The sequence below is a fragment of the Pseudopipra pipra genome, chromosome 16, assembly GCF_036250125.1.
Source record: "Pseudopipra pipra isolate bDixPip1 chromosome 16, bDixPip1.hap1, whole genome shotgun sequence".
Lineage (NCBI taxonomy): Eukaryota > Metazoa > Chordata > Aves > Passeriformes > Pipridae > Pseudopipra > Pseudopipra pipra.
This window is the reverse complement of record NC_087564.1, coordinates 14125605-14146567: the sequence shown is the minus strand read 5'-3', so window position 1 is coordinate 14146567 and position 20963 is coordinate 14125605. Positions and strand designations below refer to the sequence as shown.

At 52.1% G+C, this 20963-nt stretch overlaps 1 protein-coding gene across 4 annotated transcripts in view; it reads right to left on the bottom strand.

Annotated features, from left to right (window-relative positions):
• Nucleotides 1-20963, bottom strand: part of RAI1 (retinoic acid induced 1) — a 74527-nt gene that overhangs the window by 51603 nt on the left and 1961 nt on the right. Inside the window, exon 2 of one of the 4 annotated variants that reach the window (XM_064673300.1) lies at nt 10615-10726. The exons of 2 other annotated variants lie outside the window; for them this stretch is intronic. The gene's annotated coding sequence lies outside the window, so the exon portion shown is untranslated. Of the gene's footprint in view, nt 1-2312; nt 2533-10614; nt 10727-20963 lie in introns of those variants that run through there. One more of the 4 variants, XM_064673299.1, reaches the window with a different exon arrangement.

Here is a 20963-nt window from a genome sequence, read left to right as displayed (position 1 = left end):
CTCAGGAACGGTTTCCCAGCCTCTCTCCCATGGTCACGCGTGTGTCACCGTGACCTGCCCAGCTCAGCAAGGGCAGCAGCATCTCCGTCCTTCACCAGACACTCCACTGACTTGCCTGTAAATAAAAGTCAGGGGATCTACTTGACTGGTCTCCTTAGCTGCTCTCTCCAAAGTGGCTGAGAGCTGACATATAAAATACCCACGTCCTGGATTTCTGGGAGGTTTTCACTGAGAGCACATTGTTTTTCCCCAGCAAAGCCAGGAAAGAATTTATAGTCGGTCTCCACAGCGAGACTGCTCTGCTTTCTCTTTCCTGGGACAGGAACCCAGTTTGAAACAGATTGCTAGCAGCTAAATGCAAGTTCCTTAGCAGCTTCCAGGGTGAAAATATTCCCTCTCCAGATCTCCTTTTATGTCCACAACACATTATTCCGGTGGAGGGCTCTCTTGCTAAGAAAAGCTTGGGTAACTCCCAGCCTTGTCTCCAAAGTGGTTCAGGTGTGGGAGCCAGCTTCCCTGCAAGCATCCCTTGGTCCTGCTGCCCAGCTGAGATGTCCTTAATTCCTCCATCTGTCCCCTCCAGGCTCTGGCTGGCTCGACTCTCAGACAGTGAATACATACAGCAGGCTGCAAGGCTGCTTCTCCTAAATATACGCTTTTCCCACAGCTTCAGGAGAAACGATGTCTTCTAAGTCCCCCAGCCCACTCCTTGGGGTGCTTCTGGGGCTTTCCACGCTAAGCTGCCTTTGTCCTACACACCCCATGCAGACAGACAGGAGGTTCACACCAAAACCCACCTCTCCTCTCTGCCTTTAACTGAACCAAAACAAAAAACAGATGGAAAATCAAATGCTGGCAGTGTGAAGCATGTGGGCTGCACTTGCATCAGCCCTCCTGGAGCTGCAGAGTGTATTCCCTCCTGCTCTGGGGTCCCAGGGCAAAGCCAGCCCTCCCCAAAAGGGTTATTGCTGGGGGGGGTCCTGCTATTCCCCCCTGCCAGCCACTGAGCAGCATGGAGGTGGGACAGAGGGAAGGAAGGGAAAGCCAGAGGCAAGAGCAGGCTTAGCATTTTGGGATAGTCCAGGAGGAAAAATTTCTCCCTCCAAGCAGGAGCTGCACAATGCACAGCGAACGAGGCACTGGGGTTGCAGACAGAATAGTGTCACAAACTGGACACTGAGCTGCTTTCAACCAAATTCCATCCATCCCATACTTCCTGAGGAAAAACCCCTGTGGAAGGAACACCTTGCGACCACAGAATTAAGACTGTGCCCTAATGAATGCACAGCATTCCGCGGCCATAAGCCGCTCAGGTGTCCTTAATTCCAGGATTTCTTACACGCTCCATGCCTGACTTTGTAACCTTAATCATGTATTTTCTAGTGTTGCTCTTGTGCGCACGTGAGCTTATCTTCTTTCACTGCGGCCTCTTCTTTTCACCATCTTTTTAAGATAAACAGTACCCAGGACTCTTCCATGTGTTTCCTTGGGAGTGCATTGGTGTTCTGAAACTTCCCTGAACACTCCCCAGTTTTGCAACTGACCCTCCAAGCCGGGCTGAGTGCAGTGAGTGATGGGGCTGTGAAGGCTCAACTCCGGTTCCAGCGGGAGTTTTCCTCACCCTCCAATGCTCAGAGGTCACTCCCACATGTGGTCGAGCATCTGATAACCCCTGTGCCAAGCCAAGGCTCACGGCACAGCAGCAGGAAGAGCAGGAGCAGAGGGAGCCTGTGGTGGGGGCAGGGACCAGCGGCGTGTTTGTGGAGTAACGCTCAAACTGCCGTAACGGATTGCCTTGTTTACACTGGGCCCGGGGAAAATCACTCCAGGGATGGAGACAGAGAAGCGTCCAGAAGCCTCTGAGAGCAGGAGAAGCTCTGCCTCCTCCTGCCTCTTACTTTTGCTTTCAAAAACATCCCCCCCCTCCATTGCTGTACAGGGGCGGAAGCTTTAAAATCACTGTAATAAGCACGTGAGGGATGGGGAAAGGAAAGGAAAAGTGTTATCTGACAGGAATGTGGCTCTTCCGTGGGAATGTGTGCTCCCCCTCACCAAGAGGAGCCCTCTGTAGCCAAGGACGCACCAAGAAGGGTCGCTGGGCCACAGAGTTGCCATGAAATGCTGGGAGAGGGAGAAGAAGAAATAGGAACCACCTTAAGGGAGGGGAGCCGCCAGCAGAACAGTTAAAATGACTAAATACTTTCCCAATATCACTCCTCCACGTAAGCATTGCTGTAATTGCCCTTGGGATGTTGCACAACGGCAAGAGGGAGGGGCAGGTGCTGGCAGGGAGGGAGTGAAGGCGTGCAAACCTCCAAAATCTCTGTCCCAGGCGCTGCTGTCATTGAGGAGAGACACTCACAGACGCCTCTGCCACCTCGGGGCCCCACTGCTGGATTCAGCCCCCAAGGGGCCATTCCTCACACGAGCTGGAGGACTCCCGGGAGGACTCACTCCTCATGCCTCTGAGACACAGCGTGCTGCCCCAGGGAGCAAGAGCAAAAGGCGAGGAGGAACAGAGCCCACGCTGCACTGTGTGGCAAGAAAAAAAAGGGAAAAAGAAAAAGAGAGAGATATAAGGGCTTCATTCAAACGCTCTCGCTCTCTGGAAGTCTCACGCAGAGCAGCTGGTCTTTAAGACTGTCACAAGCACGCCATGCAAGCACAGAGCCCTTCCATTTCTGGGTGCTTTTATTAGTGACACTCAGACAGGGGCAGCCACTCGACCCCCGTGTGAAGGAAAAAGGCTGACTCATTCTTCCAGTGATGCTCAAGAGCAGGACATGGTGCTCTGTAGCAGCAGTGTGGGTCCTCTCCTGCTTCCTAAGCCACATCACCGGATCCGGGCTCACATGCCACACACATACACACGCACCAGCTAATCCGCAGATGTGCTGGGTCCCTGGATAGAGCATCCACAGCCTCTGCTTCCAAAAGCTGCCCGCTGATGTTTGAGTCGAAAGGGAAACCTCTGAGAGATGCAGTCTCGAGGTTTAAAACATCTGTGGGCCATCAGCCATTAAATGGGATGCTATGATGGTTTGCTGCTCTCGGGTCTCACGCCAGGTTCATCGCTGTGCTGGCTGGGTCCCGTCCAGCAATGCATTAAGTGATGTGACTATTTCTGTTCTCATCACATGTTTGCTCTCATCCTCTCCAGGGTGTGTGCGGGGGGAAAAAAACACATATTCATTATGGAGTGTCTTATTTTGGCTTTTCCTTTCTCTGCGTAACGTTGGGCTGTTGGCAGAGGAGAAGGGGGGGGATTTTGTTTTCCAATGTCCATGTACTCAGGTATTTCTGTTAGAGGAGGCAAAGTCAAAGAAATGCTAATCAAATATCCAGGAGTGCACAGTGCTGACATCCGCACCTCGCTACTATATGGCCTTTCATTAGCATTACCTAAATGTACAACCGTACAAAGAGCAGATTTCCTTAGCAACAGGGCTGCCTTCATATTTCCTCCCCACTACCCCCTGCCCTTAGAAGAAAAATGACTTCAGCTCTTTCTCTGAGCAGTGCTGCAGCAGTGCTCCACGACGCTGCCAGGCTTTGCTATATGCTGCATCTGGGACGCCTGGCTCTCCACGCTGGGATCCGCCAGCCATAAAGCAGCCTCTTGACTTAGCTCTTCTGTACAGCCACAATAAAACTCCTCTCTTTTCCTCACGGAGCATATGCAAAACAGCCCTGTAACAGCAGAGGGGGGATCCTCTCCTCCAGATGACTTACAGCTCCCCTTGCTGAGGGAGGATGTCCAGCATGCTCGGTGGTGCCGGCATCGCCAGCTGATGACTCCTCTGCTCCCTGCCACCTGGGTGGGGGGTGACAGCTGCCCATGTCCCCAAATCGCACTTTAAGCCACCTTCGCCTTGGGCAGGGAGCTGCCAACCCCCCTCTCCCCGGATCTGGGCCAGGAAGACTGAACACTTCATCCTCCGCGCTCTCCCCCGGTGCCACAGCCTGGTGCGCTGGGCTATTTTAAGAGCTCGTCTGGGAGACTGGCACACGCACCGCGCTGCCGGGAACTCCCTGCTTCTGTTTCAAAAAAGCCGGAGGCTGGGAGCCTGCCGGGACTCACCCCTGTGATTCCCAAGGTCTGACCCTCCTCTCCCTGGGACTGGCGCAACGCTGCTGAGTCAAACGGAATTAGTCCCAATTAGCACCGGTGAAACCGGAGGAGAATCGTGCCCTCCCCGGCATTTCAACTCCCCTCCAGCCAGAGGCTGGGACCACTGAGCCTCCCCCTCCAGGCATGCCCCTGCTTTTCATCTCCCCGCTCTCCAACCTGCTGTTCTGTGTCGCCATTCCCTGCCTTTTCCACATGGATACTTCTCCCTTTCCCATTATGATGGGGTCTTTGATTGCACGATCGCATAACTATAATGAGACAAATATTTATTTTGCAGATATGGGTTAATCAGACCGAAGGTATAGAAATATTTCATGCGCTAATCAGAGTACCTTCAGCAATCAGTATAGTAAATAACTCAGGTAAATTAACATAGGAGAGTTCCCTTATCAGGTTTTAGTCTAAGATATATGTGCATTAAGGACTAATTTGCTCTCCCCCCTCAGATTTGGGCTGGAGCCCAAGATGAGGTTGAGACCAAGGTTCCCTCCCATCAGCTTTCAGGGGAGCTGTGCGGGCTTCGCTCCTGGCAGGATCAGACGCCAGGATGAATATTCAGCAGCACAAACGCCTTTGTTTTCTGTGCTCTGCACCTTTAAATTTCCAAGGGCTCTGCTGTTTGCAGCTCAGACAGCCTTTTTGCATTCAGTTCGCTGCAAGCTGACACAGAAGACACGATGGAGCAGGTTGTGTCTCCTGCTCTGAGCCCTTCACGCCACTCTGGCAGCGTTCAGGGGCCATATTAAGAGCTGTGAGTAATTAGTGAATTCCTCCTGCCCCAGAGCGGCACAGAGCAGCCATACGGGGCATCTCTTGGCAGGCTGGCAGTGGCCAGAGGGCATATGCAGTGCCAAGAGCAGAGGTGGCTCAGGGACATTGGGCTCTCTGCAGGTCCAGAGGGGCCGAGAGTGGGATGAGCCAAGTGAAAGCCCAAGAAGGGCTCTTTGCTTCAAAAGGCCTTCTCAGGGTGCTCACCCAAGTGCCTGCAAATTAGCAGTCCCAGGAGACATAGAATCATTAAGGTTGGAAAAGACCATCAAGAGCTGCGCAGATTTCCCCAGCCTCAGTGTCCCCCAAGCAGGAGTGGCTGTGCTCCTGCCCCAAAGCAGCTCCTACAACTGTATTTTCCCTGTTTTGCTCTGAAAAACCTCCCGCAGAGGAAACACAGAGGATCTGCCCTTGCCTCTGTCATGTTTTGGGATCCCTGAGAACAAAAAGCACCGGAGGAATGGCAGGCATTATAGTAACGATGGTGACAAATTTAATTAGAGCAGGAAGCTCTGGAGTGGATTTCAAATGGCAACACGGCATTTTGTGTGAAAGCATTGCCTCGCTCCCCCCCCTTCCCTCCCCGCCTCCACCACGCGGCTCCATCCAAACCCACCCCACCCCGCGGGATGCATCCCTCTAATTTTCCCCACATGTTGTCCCCTTCATCCTTTCCCCCCCAACTCCTTGACTAACCAACACATTCCCGCGGTCTGGAAAATGCAACCGTAGGAGCAATTCAATAATACAGCGGCCAGATGTGCAACAGTATATCCAACATGTCATTCAAAGGAGCCCTTCAGTGGAGCCGAGACATGCTATCCCGCAATCTTAACTAATACATCCTGAGGCCCTGGAGGAGTTGATGGATGTATACAATTCCCTTTCCTACAGCTGTGGTCCCTTTTAGAGTGGGCATCCAGACTCAACAATAGCCCTGCTGTTGCTTTCAAGACAGAACCTCTTCAGACAAACCGGGCTTAATCCTGACCCCGCTTACACCCACCCGGGCTCTGCCGAGGTCGGTGGGGTTGGGGAGCCAAGGGCTGGGAGCAGGATCCAGCCTCATGGAGACGCTGTCTGCTGTTTCACCTTGTGCTACAGGCTCTGAGAAACCTTGGTAACTGGTTGGAATATAACCACCTTGGGGAAAAGGCAAGCAGAGAGGAGCAGGTAATAAGATTTCTAACTGGTGCTGGTAGAAAGAAGGAAGTAATATAACAGTTTAATTAATCTATGCCTATTAGCGTTATTAAAGAAAACAGGGAGCTATTGGAGATTTACCTCGGAGAATATCATCAAACGGGGACCTTCTGCAGGGAATTTTATGTCTCTGTGCCCAATTTATAACCAGCACGGAGGTGTGGTGTTAGTGACAGCCAGTGCTGAAATGTCACAGTGCTTAGAAGTCATTAGCTGGGGACACAGGGAGAGAGAAAGAGAGGATGGAGGAGGGGACAAGGGAGAAATGGGGAAGGAAGGAAAAGGAATTAATTTAATTAAAAATATCTTTAGAGCCTGTCTCTTGATTTGTGTGGTTTTGGGGCTTGGCAGAGCTGCTGAGAACGGTGTGGAAGGAAAATCAAGGTTGCTGGGGCTTTTTGAAGCTGATAAAAAAAAATAAGCACACTTTTCATGTTCAGGAAGATAAATCCCCATTTTCTCAGTCTCAAGACAATCCAGTTATTTACTGACAGTTTTACTGTGAAATAAAAAGGGCTTTAAGCTCCTTTCTACTTGATGTCTCCATAGCCTGAATATTATTAGATCCCAGCCTGGTGCAGCTGGAGTTTTGGTTAATAAATTTAACGTCATTAGACAGAAAAGCCTTCAACTGAATGTTGCAATTCTTCCCCCCCCCTTTTTTTTTTGCTGTTGCAGTCAGACTGTATGTAGGTGGTAAGAATCAAAAGAAAGGAAGTACGCTTGGCAAATAGGGGAGTGCTAAAAAAAGGTTTTGCTCAGGCTGGGGGTTCAGTGCGAGGGTGTTTCACCCGCACACAAGGCAGGGCTGAGCCCCCCCCAGGGGATGCACCCTGACATGGCACTGGTTTCACAGCATCTCTCTTCAGGAGAGCAAAACTGATTTCACAGTAGTGGGGTGTCTCGGGGTGCTTGTCCCACTCAGAGTGGTGGCACTGTGGGTGGCCGTGACACTGCCACTGCAGCCAGGTCTCGGGTGGTCCCTGGGAGCAGCAATGCCACGATGCTCAGGGGCTGTCTTGGTGCCACCACCACAGAGTTGCACTTAGGGTGGCTTCTCTGAGAGGAAAAGTCTGCTTTTTCACCCGAAGTCTGCCTCAGAGCCATTGCAAGGCCAAGTGTTGGTGCAGCAAAATGTGCCTTGGCGGGACGAGGAGGGGAACAGCCATGGTGGGGTGTGCGAGGGGAAGGCAGGTGGCAGAGGAGCTGCTGTTCTTCCCCACAGGGAGACAGGTAGCTGCAGCCCCTCAGAGTGGGGCTTGCTCCCATGGAGGGAGAGCTCCCAGTCAAAACCAGGCAGGTCCCTGTCCTCCCCTCAGGCTCCTGTGTCTCCTCCTGCCAGCCCCTGTCCTCAGCTGCTGCCCCCACCATGGCCACGTGCGTTCTCCTCCCAGCAAACATGTTGACTGGGAGGAAGACACCGAGGAAGACACCATGGAAAACACCACAGCACTCTCATCCCCCACCACACACCTCCTCTACCTATTCCCCAGCTCCCGCCCTGCCACCTTCCCACCACACGCAGGCGGCTGCCATGGCCAGGCCGTCCCTCCCTGCTGAGCCTGAAGCACGTCAGGCTTGGGGGGATGCTTCGCTTTAGGGAGCTGGTCCTGGTGTGTTGGCTTAAAACATGCCCCAGGTGGTGGGTTTCAGATCCCCAAACCCCGTGGGTATTGTGGACACCAGCAGAAGGCTCTCATGGTGGAAGTGAGACGCTGAGTGACCCCACCACGCGGGCAGCCCTGCGGCCATGGGATTCACTCCAGGAGAAAGAGCCTCTGAGCCCTTTTAAAAAATAAACAGCGGTGGCTGGAAGTGCAGGAGCAGGAGAGGGGTCTCAGGGAGATAGCGGGGGCCGGGCAGGGACGGTTGCGGAGCTGGGGGCTGCCGGGACGGGAAGGAAGTGGTTGTTGTGGGAGTAACGTCAGGAAGAGCTTTGGCTGGGGCCCGGGTGGGCAGGGAGAGGGGAGATCAGAGAGTTCATGGGACAGCAACAGGGAGGAAGTGCCCAAGGGAGAGGAGCCGAGGGGAAGAGCCCGGATTGGGGACGGGGAAGGGGTGAGCATCCACCCAGTCAAGAGATACCTATCCTGGGAGCACAACCGCCCCCAAAATCCTGCTGGATTCAGTTTTCCCCCCTGCTCAAAGCCATTTCTGAAAAAAGGTTGTTTTGTTTTTAAAAAAACATCCCCCCTCCGGTGAATAAAAGCAAAACAAACAACCACAAGCGGCGAGGCCGGGTAATGAGCAGCAGATGGTTGGCGATAACAGGTACCTTCATACCTGCGCACCCCTAATCCACAGCCTTCCCACTTGGAGGTGCTCCCAGATCCGCGGCTCTCGCCAGCCCAACAATCCCAGCCCGGTTAGAGGATACGGGAGTGCAGACAGCAGCGAGCTGCTTTAGGGAAATCCAGTTTGGAGCCAAGTCAATGCATGCAGAGTCATTAATCTAGGTCTGGTGCCAATAGGGATGGCTTTGCATTAGCCGGGCCCCTTTGTAGTTCAGACAATCAGTCGTATTCAACCAGCGCGAGATAACGCTGCAGAAAGCTGAGACCATCGCAGCTCATTCCTCCTGTAAGGGGCGGGGGGAGAGGATTTACAGGCAAAATAGCATTGCATTAATGGGACTGCTCAGTATTCTGCACAGACGCTGGCGGATAATGTCTTTGCAAACTAACTGCAATAAATTAATTAAATTAATCTACTATGCCGTGCTTGTCCCCACCCAACATCAAATTCAAGGATGATCAGGGCTTGCCTTATCCTCCATAGCCTACGAAAGAATCTGATCTCACTTGCTCTAGAGTTTCTGAGGCACTGAATTGCAAAGTACCACCTGCCTCACTAAACTAATCACCAGCCTGGTGGTTTAGATCACATCAGTTTTACATGTAATTAAGACTGTCCAGGAGGGCATGCAGCTGCTTACATGGTCGTTCCCTCTTATACAGCAACGTGCCTCCTGCTCAGATAGGTGCAATTAAACAAGCCTGTTCACAGTCATTAAGCATTAATGCACCTCATTAGCATAAGAACTGGAAGAAGCTTTGATGCAGGGAACCCCGCAGGAGAAGGAGATAGAGAGAGATGTACATACAGACAGGAAGGCGAAGGGCTGGGCCACCACCTTCTCGTGGCCCCGACCAACCATTCCAGCTCCATTTCTCCAAAGCAATGAGCCATGCCGTGCCCTCCTCCCCAGAAATGGGACTGGGTTATCTTTCTCTCCCCCTCCCCCTCTTTCTAAATTATGCTGGTGGAAAGGGAAAAAAAAACCCACCACACCAAACTGTTGGGATATTAACCTAGCGAATCCATTAATAAGCTGAACTCTCTGTTGGCTTTGACACAGCACACTAAAGCTTTAAAGAGACAGGGCCCCAGACACTGGAGATAGGGGCAGAGACAACAGCGCTAACAAAGAGCCACTGTTGCCACGGCCGTGGCCATCTCGGGTAGGTCCAGCTGTCTTTGGTGTTCTGTTTTCCAGACACAAAGAGCAGACTGAACCGTTTTGGTCTGAATGGCTTTCATTTGATGGTAGAGAAAATGAGAGGGAAGAAAGAACCTAAGTAAAGTGTCCAGGAGAGAGGAAAAAAAAAAAAAAGGACAGGAGAGGGGAAAAAAAAGAGCATGGTGTGCTGCAGGTCTCCAGTGAGAGAGGCTGCAGCTCCCCTGAGCACAAAATGGGGCTGTCTCAGGGTGCAAAGGAAAGGTGACGTGATTTTGGAGCAGGATGGAAGGGAGGATTTGTGGGCAAGCAGGATGTACGCTCCAGGGGAGCCGGGATGGATGCTGACTGTGTCTCACCTGCCTGCCCAACGCTCTGCACAGCAATGTACAGGTCTCTCAGCACTGCCAGACCACAGACAACAAACAGCAGCTTGCCTAGCTTGGTTTTAATCTCACGAGACAACCTGTGTTTGTACAGTCCCTGGCCCCACCGGGCTCAGAGCTTGTTAGGAGTCTCCAGCCTGGACCTCGGTGTGTTAGTATGTGGAGCCTGAGCGAGCTTTACTGTCACCTCATCAAGAAACGAGTGAATCAGCTGGAAAAAGAGAATCTCTGAGTGAAATGGCTGTAAGGAACCACCAGATGCTACCATGGAGCTGTTCTAAATCCACACCTCAGCCCAATCCATGTCCCAAGGCTCCATCCCAAGCTGGGACAGGATGAGCTCACCCTGAACAACCCTTCCACTGCACCCTCAAGGTGCCCGAGTCATGCCCTTGCACCTCTACCAGAGGCCAAACCTGCACCCCGTAAGCTTGAAAAACAGGTCTGAAATGCCCAGTCCAGGTTCCTCTTTCATAAAACACAGCTCTGAAAGCCAGAAATGGAAGCTGAGACTGGACAAATCCGTACCCACCCACTGGAAAGCCAGGCGGGCTTGCCCATACAATACACTCTCCAGCCTCCATCTAGTCCAGCTCATAAGTGATAAAAGCGTCCACGACTGCAGCTCTCATCTGGGAAGAAGAACAAACAACCCAAGTAGATCTTACCACTGGGAAATGGTTTCTAAGGGTCTCCAGAGATATCCTCTTTCCTACGCTCATTCCATTAGTGCTGTGCATGCTCCATTGTCCCAGTCTCTCCCTCCTTAGTGGTTACATCCTACAAACACAAACAGATTTCGAATCCCCTGTAGCTCTTTGGCCCATGTTGATAATAATTCTCCCTCCTTGAGCACCTTTTATCTAGAGATCTGGAAGCATCTCCCTGGCATTATTAGCTATTAGCTTCTCCACCATCACACAAAGTAGGGTGAGCAACTGTTACATCTCACAGCTGAGGGGCACTCTGGCACAGCACAATTAGGGATTCACTCCTGCCAAGTGGTGCATCCCCTTGTGCCTGATGGCAGCATTTGGTCCCTGGATGATTTGGGCTAAATCCTAAAGGATTTGCCAACAGCATCAGCGAAAGGAAGAGATCCCAGGTTTGTGCCTGAATCACCAAACCCTCTGTTTTCCCTTCTGTGCATAGAGAAGTCAACAGAAAGTCTCCCATGGATGATAATGGGAAATTCAGGCTTTTTGAGTCAGTTGAAACAGCTTTTTTTGGGGGGTGGAGGTTTGGGCAAAGAGGCTTTTACTGCACAGTCATTTTGATAAACCAAGGAGCCGAGCTTTTACCCAGCAACAGGCTGGGAGAATGACTGATGGAGACCATGACCCCAGTGAACCACAGCCTTGCTCCCCCAGTCCCTTCCCATTTGCCTTTTGTGATTACAATTAGTAGTGGGGGCTGGCAGGTGGGGGAAAAATGAAATAAAATAAACTAGAAGCCCCCCCCTGCCCCGCTGCCAGCCCCTCATTGTCTGCAGAGGCTGGCTGGGGCTCTGCACACTGCAGTCCTCTGCCCATTGTACTGCTGAGAACATGCGAACAGACGCTCTCGGGCGATGGGTTTTATTGAACGCAACTTCAATGGCAAATGGAGAGAGAAAGGGGGGGGAGAGGAAAAAAAAAAAAAGCAGCCTTGAAAATCCATGCCAAAAAAAAGAGGTGGGGAGGGTGTTTTTTAATGCAATCAATGGCTCCTTCCTATAACTCTGCCTGTTGTGAGGAAATTTCTTTCCAGTAGCAGCCAGCAGCAGTCCCAAGGCTGTGACATTGCTGTAACGCTTGGAGCTCAGCTCTCTATCTCTGGCAGCAGCCCCGTCTTTTTGTCATTATTGGCTGTGATTGCAGGGGGTGAACGCCAGCTCACAGAGTGCTGAGATATTGCTGCCTTCCCCTCCCTCTGGACAACCTGCCCTCGGAGAGGAGTTTGGGGAGGGGATGGGGGTGAAAGAGGGAGCTGAATCCTCTCTGTCTCCCCTGAGTATGCTCTGATCCAAGCCCACATGGAGAGGTAGAGGTCCCCAAGGCCCTTTTCGGAAAGCTCATTAGGAAAGTAGTGACAGATGCATTAGCTATTAAAAAAAGGGGGGGGAGAAGCTATCATAGAACTTTAAAAAAAAAGCAGCAGCAGCCGCCCGACAGTTTTATTGCTGTCAGATCCTTTTTTTCGTGGGCACATTGCAAAGCAGGAGAGGTTTGGGTAAATATCTGACGCATGCACGCACTTCCCATGCTCTGGGCTGTCAATAATCCAGCTGGGGTATTTCTCACACCCTCAGGAGGGAGCTGCCAGCTCTGCCCATTGCCACTGCAGCTACTCACCCTTCCTATCCACCCCCGGCACCTCCTGGAGAGGAGTTTTTGGAACAGGCATGTCTGGCTGCATGCAAAGCTGCGGGAAGAACCTGCCAGGATGCCACAGGGGGCGAAAAAAAAATGGGCGTCAGCTGCTGCCATCTCTGACTCTGAGCTGCAGCCTGGGGAGGACAGGTCTTGGCATGAGATGTTCCCTCCCAGTCTAAGCAGAGGCTGCTGAGATGGAGATAGAGTCCTGCATGCCAGGACCTGCTGTCCCTGCAAGCTCCAGCAACGCGCTCCATGGAAGGAGGGGTACAGGTCACACTGTGCAACTGCATCGGACACACAGTGAGGCCCCTGGCCCTGTCTGACACCCCACATCACAACCCACAGCCCTTGGAGCTCCGGGAACAGGCACACACACATCAGTGGGGAGCACACAGGCAGGAGGAATCACCTCCATGCACCCAGGGTGAGTGACATCTGGCAGCAGCTGGAAGCCATGGAGCCCCACGTAGGGACTGTAGACCAGGCATGGGTGCAGGTTGGAGATGGTGGGTGCTGGAGGAAGATGCTCAGGATGGAGGTCCAGGCTGGCAAGCCACAGTGGACAGGGGGGCAGATGATGGGGAGGAAGAGCCAGGATGATGGTGTGGGTTTTGTCCCTCCCTATCCTCTGAACTGAAAAGGCCACCACTGCTCTTACACCTGCATGAAGAGCAGAGCCCAGGTAATAACAGAAGAACAACAGATGTTGCACCTGCATGACGGCTCCCGAACGGCGCCAGACGAGCTGGAATTCACATCTGAGCCGCAACAGCAAAGCTCTTCACACAGACAGCAATGGGAAAGAGGGATCAAAATACCACTTCCACAAACACACTCCCAGCACCAGGTACTGCCTCCACACACAGACCATCCTCATCACTAGTAGACGCTCAAGCCAGATACATCCCCTCCAAGACCTCAGCATCCCTCAAAAAGAGGGCACAGCTATTTCAAAAGCAACGAAGAGGGTACCAGAGGCAGCCCTCAGCCCACACCCCCCGACCTCCCCTCCTGCCACCTCCCAGCCACAGTGAGGAGGCAGAAACCTCACCAGAGGAAAACAGTGGCAGCAGAAACCGTCCCCCTCGGTCGAGTTTTAAATGGCTCTCAGATCCCTTCAAACAAATCTAAATGCACCGATCCTATTGTGTGCATAAATCTTTGCACCGGGGCCTGCACGCCTCCACACTATTGATAAAGAGAAACGAGTCTTAAATATTTAATGAGCGAATAAACCCGTTAAGAGGATATGATTAACTGCACGCCACAGCTCTGCATTTAAGGTGTCCCTGCTGTACCTTTAGAGGGGTTTTATTTTTAAGGGAAATCGGCAGCAGCAGCTGGTGGAAGCGAGCAGCCGGGCTGTGCGGGTGCCGCACGAACGGGAACGCCGGCGCAGCGCTCCACTTTGAGGCATAAATATGCCACAGGAGCCCGTGTTATTAAGGGGGGGCTGAGAGGGGGCTGTATTGACTCAGCCCAAGGGTGAGGGGCAGAAAGTAGAGCCAAGGAGGTTTTAGGTGAGGTGGCAGGAGCCAGGCTGTCGGTTAGAGAAGACATGTGAACTCTGCACCTTTCCGTCTCGCCTGGCAGCGAGGGGGCTGCTGGGGGGATCAGGAGACCTTGGAGCTATTTCCAGCTGAACCAGGGAGCTGGAGTGTGACCTTGGGCAAGTCACTTACGGTCACCCTCTGCCTGGAGTCGAGCTCTGCATGAGGCAACTGGAGTCTTTCCTGCTGAGGGTGCGGATCAAGGCAGTATGAGGTGTGACACCTGCTCCTACAATGAGGTGCCAGGATGGTTGAACCTTCCTTCCCTCCACTGAGCCGGCAGCAGCCCCAGCCCAGGCCTGGAGCATCAAGGGCCAGGGTACAACACACCAGCCAGCCCACAGGATGTTTCTCAGGCACACAGAGAACCGCTGACGGGAAGATTTTATGAAACCAAGTGCTATAAATGTCCCCTTGCTATGTGACTTTTTATGTTTCTAAATTATTTTCATCATTATTTTTACCAGAGTGAGGTGAATAATACACAACAAACCACTGTGAATCATCACTCCAGTTTTCAGATATGTTAAATTTAGCTGTTTTGGTGCCACCTTTTTGTTTATATTCTCCAAGTGTTTCTTGCCAACAAGTTACCAACAGGGATTTTTGGCCAGGAAGGGGGGAAAAAAAAAAAAAAAAAAGCAAGACAGACTGTTAATGTTAAGCGTCAACTAAAGATATTGGAAGAAAGTGAATTTCAAATTCTTAATTGCAACAGTTTCCCTCCCCAAACCTCAAGCCTAAAAATTAAGCCCGCCCAATCGGGAAGCCAAAACCCATCATGTGATGTGAGATCCCAATTAAAACGACTCTCATTCTTGAGACCGAGTATTCACAAAAGAGCAAAGACTGCGAATTATTTGCAGAAATTATCTGGAGAACAATTTTGAATAATGAATACGATGGGGGAAATCGCAGCCACTCGGAATACTTAATGCAACTACAAAAAATCGCCAACAATTTGCGAACAGGAAAGAGGTGAAACGTGTGGAATAGATCATTTAGCACAGTCCTGCCACCATCAGTGGCTATTCCATAGGACCGAGGCCCCTGCATGGCTGTAAATGCTGCAGGAATTAGCTATAGCGACTGACGGGCAGATGGAAGTCATGCTTGGAGATACACCTAATCAAAGAGGCTGTGCTGCCACGGCCAAGTGAGGGACCCACACGCCTGTGACCTAGTATAAATCAGGGCAAGGCAACTCGGGAAACAGGATGTGCAAAGCCACCCCTGGCAGGAGGAAGGGATGCTCCGGGTGACGCAGCCGAGCGCAGAGCAGCTGGAGAGGAAGAGGCGCGTAGCCCTGACACACGCTGGCCAAGTCCCAAGAGACACGAGCGCAGAGTAACATCGAGGATGAGCTTCTGGACTGTGTGATTGCAGCTGGTGGAAGGGGTGGGAGATGCCCAGGGAAAGGAGAGGTTCCAGGTAGGTTCTGGAAAAAACATGGATGTGTGCTGCTTCACCAAATGCTGGCTCTGCCATGGGAAATACCATCCCAACAGCCAGGGACTGGGAGCATCCAGACATCTCCAGAGTCCGAAAGTGAGCGACAGGGCTTCAGCATAACCCACTCTGCCTCATATCCTCAAGCCCTGAGCTAAGCCAAACTCTGGCTTCACCCCGAGAGCTGCTCCCATGGCCATGCTCGGAACGTGTGGGACCAGAGAAGCAGGAATCTGCTAAAAACTGAATGCTCTGTCTTGCCCAGGAGCCAAACTCCACATCTTTGTTAGATTTACTTTATCAGCACAAGCTGTGCATTGCACCTACCAGCACTGAGCATAGAGGCCAAACCCTCACCTCTGCCCTTGGAGCTCAGCTCGGAGAAAGGAGCTGAAGGGAGAAGTCAGGGAGAATGTGGGGGGCAGAAGTAGGTAAAGGAGAGAGGGTGCTGGAGGACCCTGAGGGGCCATGGCAGGGCAAGGAGGAGATGGAGACCTTGGGGGGCCAGGCAAAGTCTGCAAGCAGTGCTCACGTGGGGAGCTGCTGGGCCCTTTCCTGCCCAAATACTGTGTGTAAGGCAGAGCAGCAATGGTCTGGTAAAGATGGAGCTGTTTTACATCCCAGCCTGGTCAGCTGACGTTTATCAGGGTAACAAAAAGATACAGCCTGATCACAAGACAGGCTGACAGTGCATCTTCCCCTTCTGGGGAGGAAAGTCAAGTGCCAAAGTTGTAAAAGTAGTCCAGTCATCTTTCGTATCTTCCCTTGCCCGCAGTTTGACTCGTGCAGGGATAGTTCCTCTCATCTTCCTTTGAAATAAAAGAGGAAAGAAAAGTGCAGAAAATTCTTCATTTCAGGTCCAGGAATTAAAAAGAAACCAAATTCTTCCCATGTTTCATGTCAAATATTCCCCAAAGCTTCTGTTACAACAATCTAAGAAAGCAGAGGCTGGATCTCTTGAATTCCCTTGAATTCAGGATGTTTCTATCAATCCATACCAGCATTTCAACAAGCCTGGCTGAGAATACTCAGGAAAGCCAGGCTGTTATATGCCTGGACTGCGGCAACAAGAGAACCACTCAGGAACTGAGAGACTCATTATTCGTTATTAACTCACCTGGAATCTCTGATTTCTTATGTGTTATTTTGCTACTTGGCTGTGAAGTGAAACAGCTCCTTAAAAAATAAAAAGAGGAAAAAGTGAACCACCCACCACTGCAGGATCATCTTTCCAGTGGATTCTAGTAGGTCATCAGCAACTGCATCAAAAGAGTGTCCTGGGGGCTTCAGGGTTTGCTTCTTGTGCCCCTTTATTTACTTCAGTTCCCTCTGTGTGCACTACCAGCCCCTGCAGAGATTGTTTTGCTCCAGCCTCTGCTTTTCCAGGTTCAGGCACTGGGTATTGCATTTGGCTGTTTTCAGAGCGTGGGTGTTTGCTTCACGTGTCCCCATAGAGCAGAGTCCCCTCGGAAAGCTGTTCCAGGCAGGAAACTGCTGCTGCTTCTGGTCAGGGAATCACATGGGGAAAATCAGCTTCTTTTTCAAAAGAGCCTCCAAGTGAGGAGTTTGTTCCAGAGAGATGGAGAACTGCTGAGATCCCATGGGCTCTGCTCCTTCCTCTCTGACAGATTCCCCCCAGCACCAATTTGGCTAGTATGGTGGTTTCCGTAATTAATAACTACTTGTTGGGATAACAACTTGCCAAGTTAACAACTTTCTATGCCCCAGCTCTCTTACAGCATCTGTGTGTTATCCTGCTGACCTTGCAGACAGGGAAACCGAGGCACAGAGCTGGAGAAGGACAAGGCTCCAGCAGCATCTCCAGCTGCAGCACTTGGGAGCTCCATGGATGCTGCCCACGTGCTGCGATATCAGCATCGCCCACAACCTGGCTGAACTTCCCCAAGGTCCCCTGATGAGGAATCTCCTGTGTCCCCTCTGTCCCCACTCAGCTGCCATGAGCTGCTGGACTTGGTCCCTCTCTCCTGAGCATCACTTTCTGTCTCTGGCACCCAGCAGGCACCTCTCCTGACAGCAGGGCTCTGCCCCAGGTTACCACCTTTCCCTGCACCATCCCCAGGAGGGCATCATAGCAGGGCTGGTGCATCTCCACCGTGGCTGGTGACAGCAGGGAGGACAATGACATTTGCTGCAGGAGCCTGACATTGAACCCAGCCAGTCAGAATGGCGGGTGTTTTGCTGGCAAGGGTAGCGACTCTGCTCCGACACCGTCAGCGAGGGGACAGGAGAGGGAGGGGAAAGGAAAAAAGCCGAAGCAGCAGCCAGACAGCTGCCTCTTCCTCCTCCTCCTTTTGTGCAGAAATGTGGTTTTGTTTGTCAGTCAAACAGATTGTTTTCTCCTTCTTTGCAGGCCAATTGTTTCTGCTCCTGCAAGATAAGGGATTGAAAAGGGCTATATTTTTATGGCACTGAATCTAGGCCCTCTGAATTGGAGGGGAGACATCATGTGGGTGAGGGATGCCTGTTCAAACCAACAGTTTCTCTCCCCAGTTCCACTCTCCAATCCTATTTCCACCCCCATTTGCCTTTTTTTCTCCTTCCTTCTCCTGCCTGGAGCTGCCTCTCAACCCTCTCACTATTTAATCTCCGTCTCTCCGGTGGACTCAGGAGGTTTACACAGCTTCATCCTCTTTGCACCATCTGCTGAAAAGAATCTGTCTTTCCTCTGCTGCTCTGTCCAGCAGCTCCTCCTGCCATCCTTCCACCTAAAAATGGCAGAGCTGAGCTGGTGCCACGGCACATGACATCCAGAAGAACAAACCTCAGGAGGGGAGTTTCCTTTTCTGTGAAGGATTTGCCCAGAAAGCACTTTGGAGAGCCAGACCCCAGAGTGTGTCATGAGCAGGATGCAGATGAGGGAGGAAAACAGTCAATAAGAGCAAGCCCAGGCCAGGGAAAGACAGCAGGATTCTCTTCTGGCTTCTAGAGTGGGTTCAAGGAGCCTCTGTCCAGTCTTCCTCCTTTCTCTTGTTGAACTCCCCCAAATCCACAGTCCAGAGGGGATTCCATGATTCACAGTGATGGAAATGCTGGAACAATGATCATCAGCATCCCCAAGCCAATGGACCTGGAGAAGGTCCTTGCTCCAGGGATCACCAGGGCTGGAGGCAACCTCAGCCTTGCTGTATCCCAAGCACGAGTCCTCTGCTACTGTGCGTTGATCACATCACACACCGAGGACCAGAGGGAGGATTTGCCTCCCCTCCTTGGGGGATGAGAGCCTGGAAGGGGGCAGCGTGGTTCATATCCAACTCATAAGCCTCTCAGAGCTCAGGCTTGAGGACTGAGATTCACTCAATTAATTTTGCTTTGGCAAAAAGTCCATTTTTATTGCTATTTCATGCCTTCAGTATAGATTTTCCCTGCTCGTCTCAAAGGGATAATAAAACCCGACTCGTTCTTTTTATAAAAGTCTCACACTCCCTCTCTCACCAGGCTCTGTGTTCCCCAGCTAGAGATGTAAATTTAAAGGGGAAATGCTGTCATTTAAAACAAAACAAAACCAAAAAAAGCAACTCAGAAAGCCCAGCTTTGAGCATATTCCAGCTCTCAAAACTAGGCCGTGCAACCGAAGCAAAAACCAAGCTGCCACCTTCCCGCGGTGAAGCGGCATTCCCAGAGCGATCCCACCCTCCCGCCGGGGACCGGGGGTGACTGCCAGCACCAGGAAGCAACTCTCCATCTTGCAGAGCTGGTGATGGCCCTTGACTGCCTGGAATGTGTTGTTTTTTCCAGCCTGGAACTGGTGGGCACAGGTGGTGACCGCTGCTTGGAGACGGCTCTTTGCACTTGGATGTGACACCGGTTCTCCAGCACCTGCACCTGCCTCCCTCCTCCTCTTCCTCCTCTCCCTCCACACCTGGCGAAAGCTTCCTTGCTGCCGGCCTCAAGCAGCTGTATACCAGCCCTCATGGGGAAAACCCCAAATCCACGCAATGTTGAAATCCCAAATCCACACAATGCTGAGCACATGGATTTTGAGCGTGTTTCCAAGCAGGTAACGGGACAGGATGGTGGCAGGACGATACACAGGTCTGCCTGTTCCACCCCAGCTGGGATGCATCCTGCCCGCTCTTCAGAAGGGCTGTAGCTGCAGAGCATCTCTCTGAGAGGTGAAGAAGGGAAAGGGAAATGCCTTTTCTGTGTCTCGTGCCCTGCTGCGGGGGATAGGATGCAAGCAGAAGCCAAGTAGAAGCCCTGTCATTAGTGAGTGGCAGCAATTGCCTGGGGAGAGGGTGGGGTCCCCAGCACCAGCTGGATTTAAGAGCAGATGCGAACCTGGCAGGGCTGATTCAGCCCACTAGCATGGACTCAAGACGGTTCCCCCTGCCCTGGCCGTGTGTCTGATTTGGTGACATGCAGAAATCCACCATCACTGGGACTCTCCTGTCTCAGCAGGAACCAGGAGCGAATCCAAAGCAGAGCGAAGCCATGCGAGGCGAGAGGAGACACGCAGGTGCGTGCACGGTGCCAACCCAGCACGGGACCGGACCAGGCTGACGGGTGACAGCCAAACCCTTCATATTCAAATGTTTTTCCTCCTCCCCATCCTTTCCCTTTTCCTGCACCTCACTGCCAAGCTGCCTGCATGCCCTGGCTGCCAGCAACTCAGAGCCCTGCCTGCACCTGGCAGGGGAGGCAGCGCCCACGGCGAGAGGAAACCCACAGCTTGCTCTGCTCCTGCAGGTGTGCCTGCAACCCACAAAAGTTTTAGGGCAGCTAACAAGGATGGGCAGGAGAGGAAAGATGAGGAAACTCCCAGCAATACCACGCTCCCTGACTGACTGATGGTCCGGCACCTCTGGGCTCAGCTCCGGTGCTGCCAGTGAGGCTGTGGAGTGGCTCCATCAGTTAAACCAAAGTTGTGCCATTTTCTCTGATGTCAGAACAAACCGTCCTTCCCTGCCGTGAGCTGCCAAGCCTGAGGGACGTTATAGAAAAGAATTCTGCAGCTGCCCCATTTCAGAGGGAAATCAGTTGGAGTCCCTAGATTTTCCTGCAGAGCCCTCACAAGGTTCGACCCTCCAGGCTGGAAAATCCTTAGCGAGCTGTGACAACCTCTGCAGCTCAGGCATAGGCGAGAGATGATTAAGACTGGCTGAAATCTCCCAGGACTCTGACATGTGAGAGGCCCCATGCAAGACAGAGAACCACCTCGGGCTGCTCCTTGCAACCTGCAACTCCCCTCACCTTAGCACAGAGCTGAAGGGAGACCTCGGACTGAGTGAGGCCAGGAACCAGGTCACTGCCACTGGTTTCCAGGCAGCAAAGGTTTGGAAGAGCAGAGGATCATTTAGCAGAGCGACAGTGAAGGTTCAGAGCAGAGCCTTCAAATTACACGCTACAGAGCACTTTTCCTGCCTAAAAGGTCTCTGAAATGACTGTGGCGGCTCTGAAACGAAGCACTCTGTATGCAATTGTTCCCTGGGGCTTGCAGCGGAGACAGAGCCGGGAGAGGAGAGGTGGGTCTGCGGTCCCTGGCACGGGCAGCTCCTCATCAGACAAGGATGCACACTTTTTCTGGGCTCCACGGCACAGCCGTGCCGCTTCCCTAAATCTCCACGGCGGTTTCTACCGGTTATGGTATTTTTTTTTTATTTTTATTTTTTATTTCTCACTTCCTGCCTTGAACTTCACACA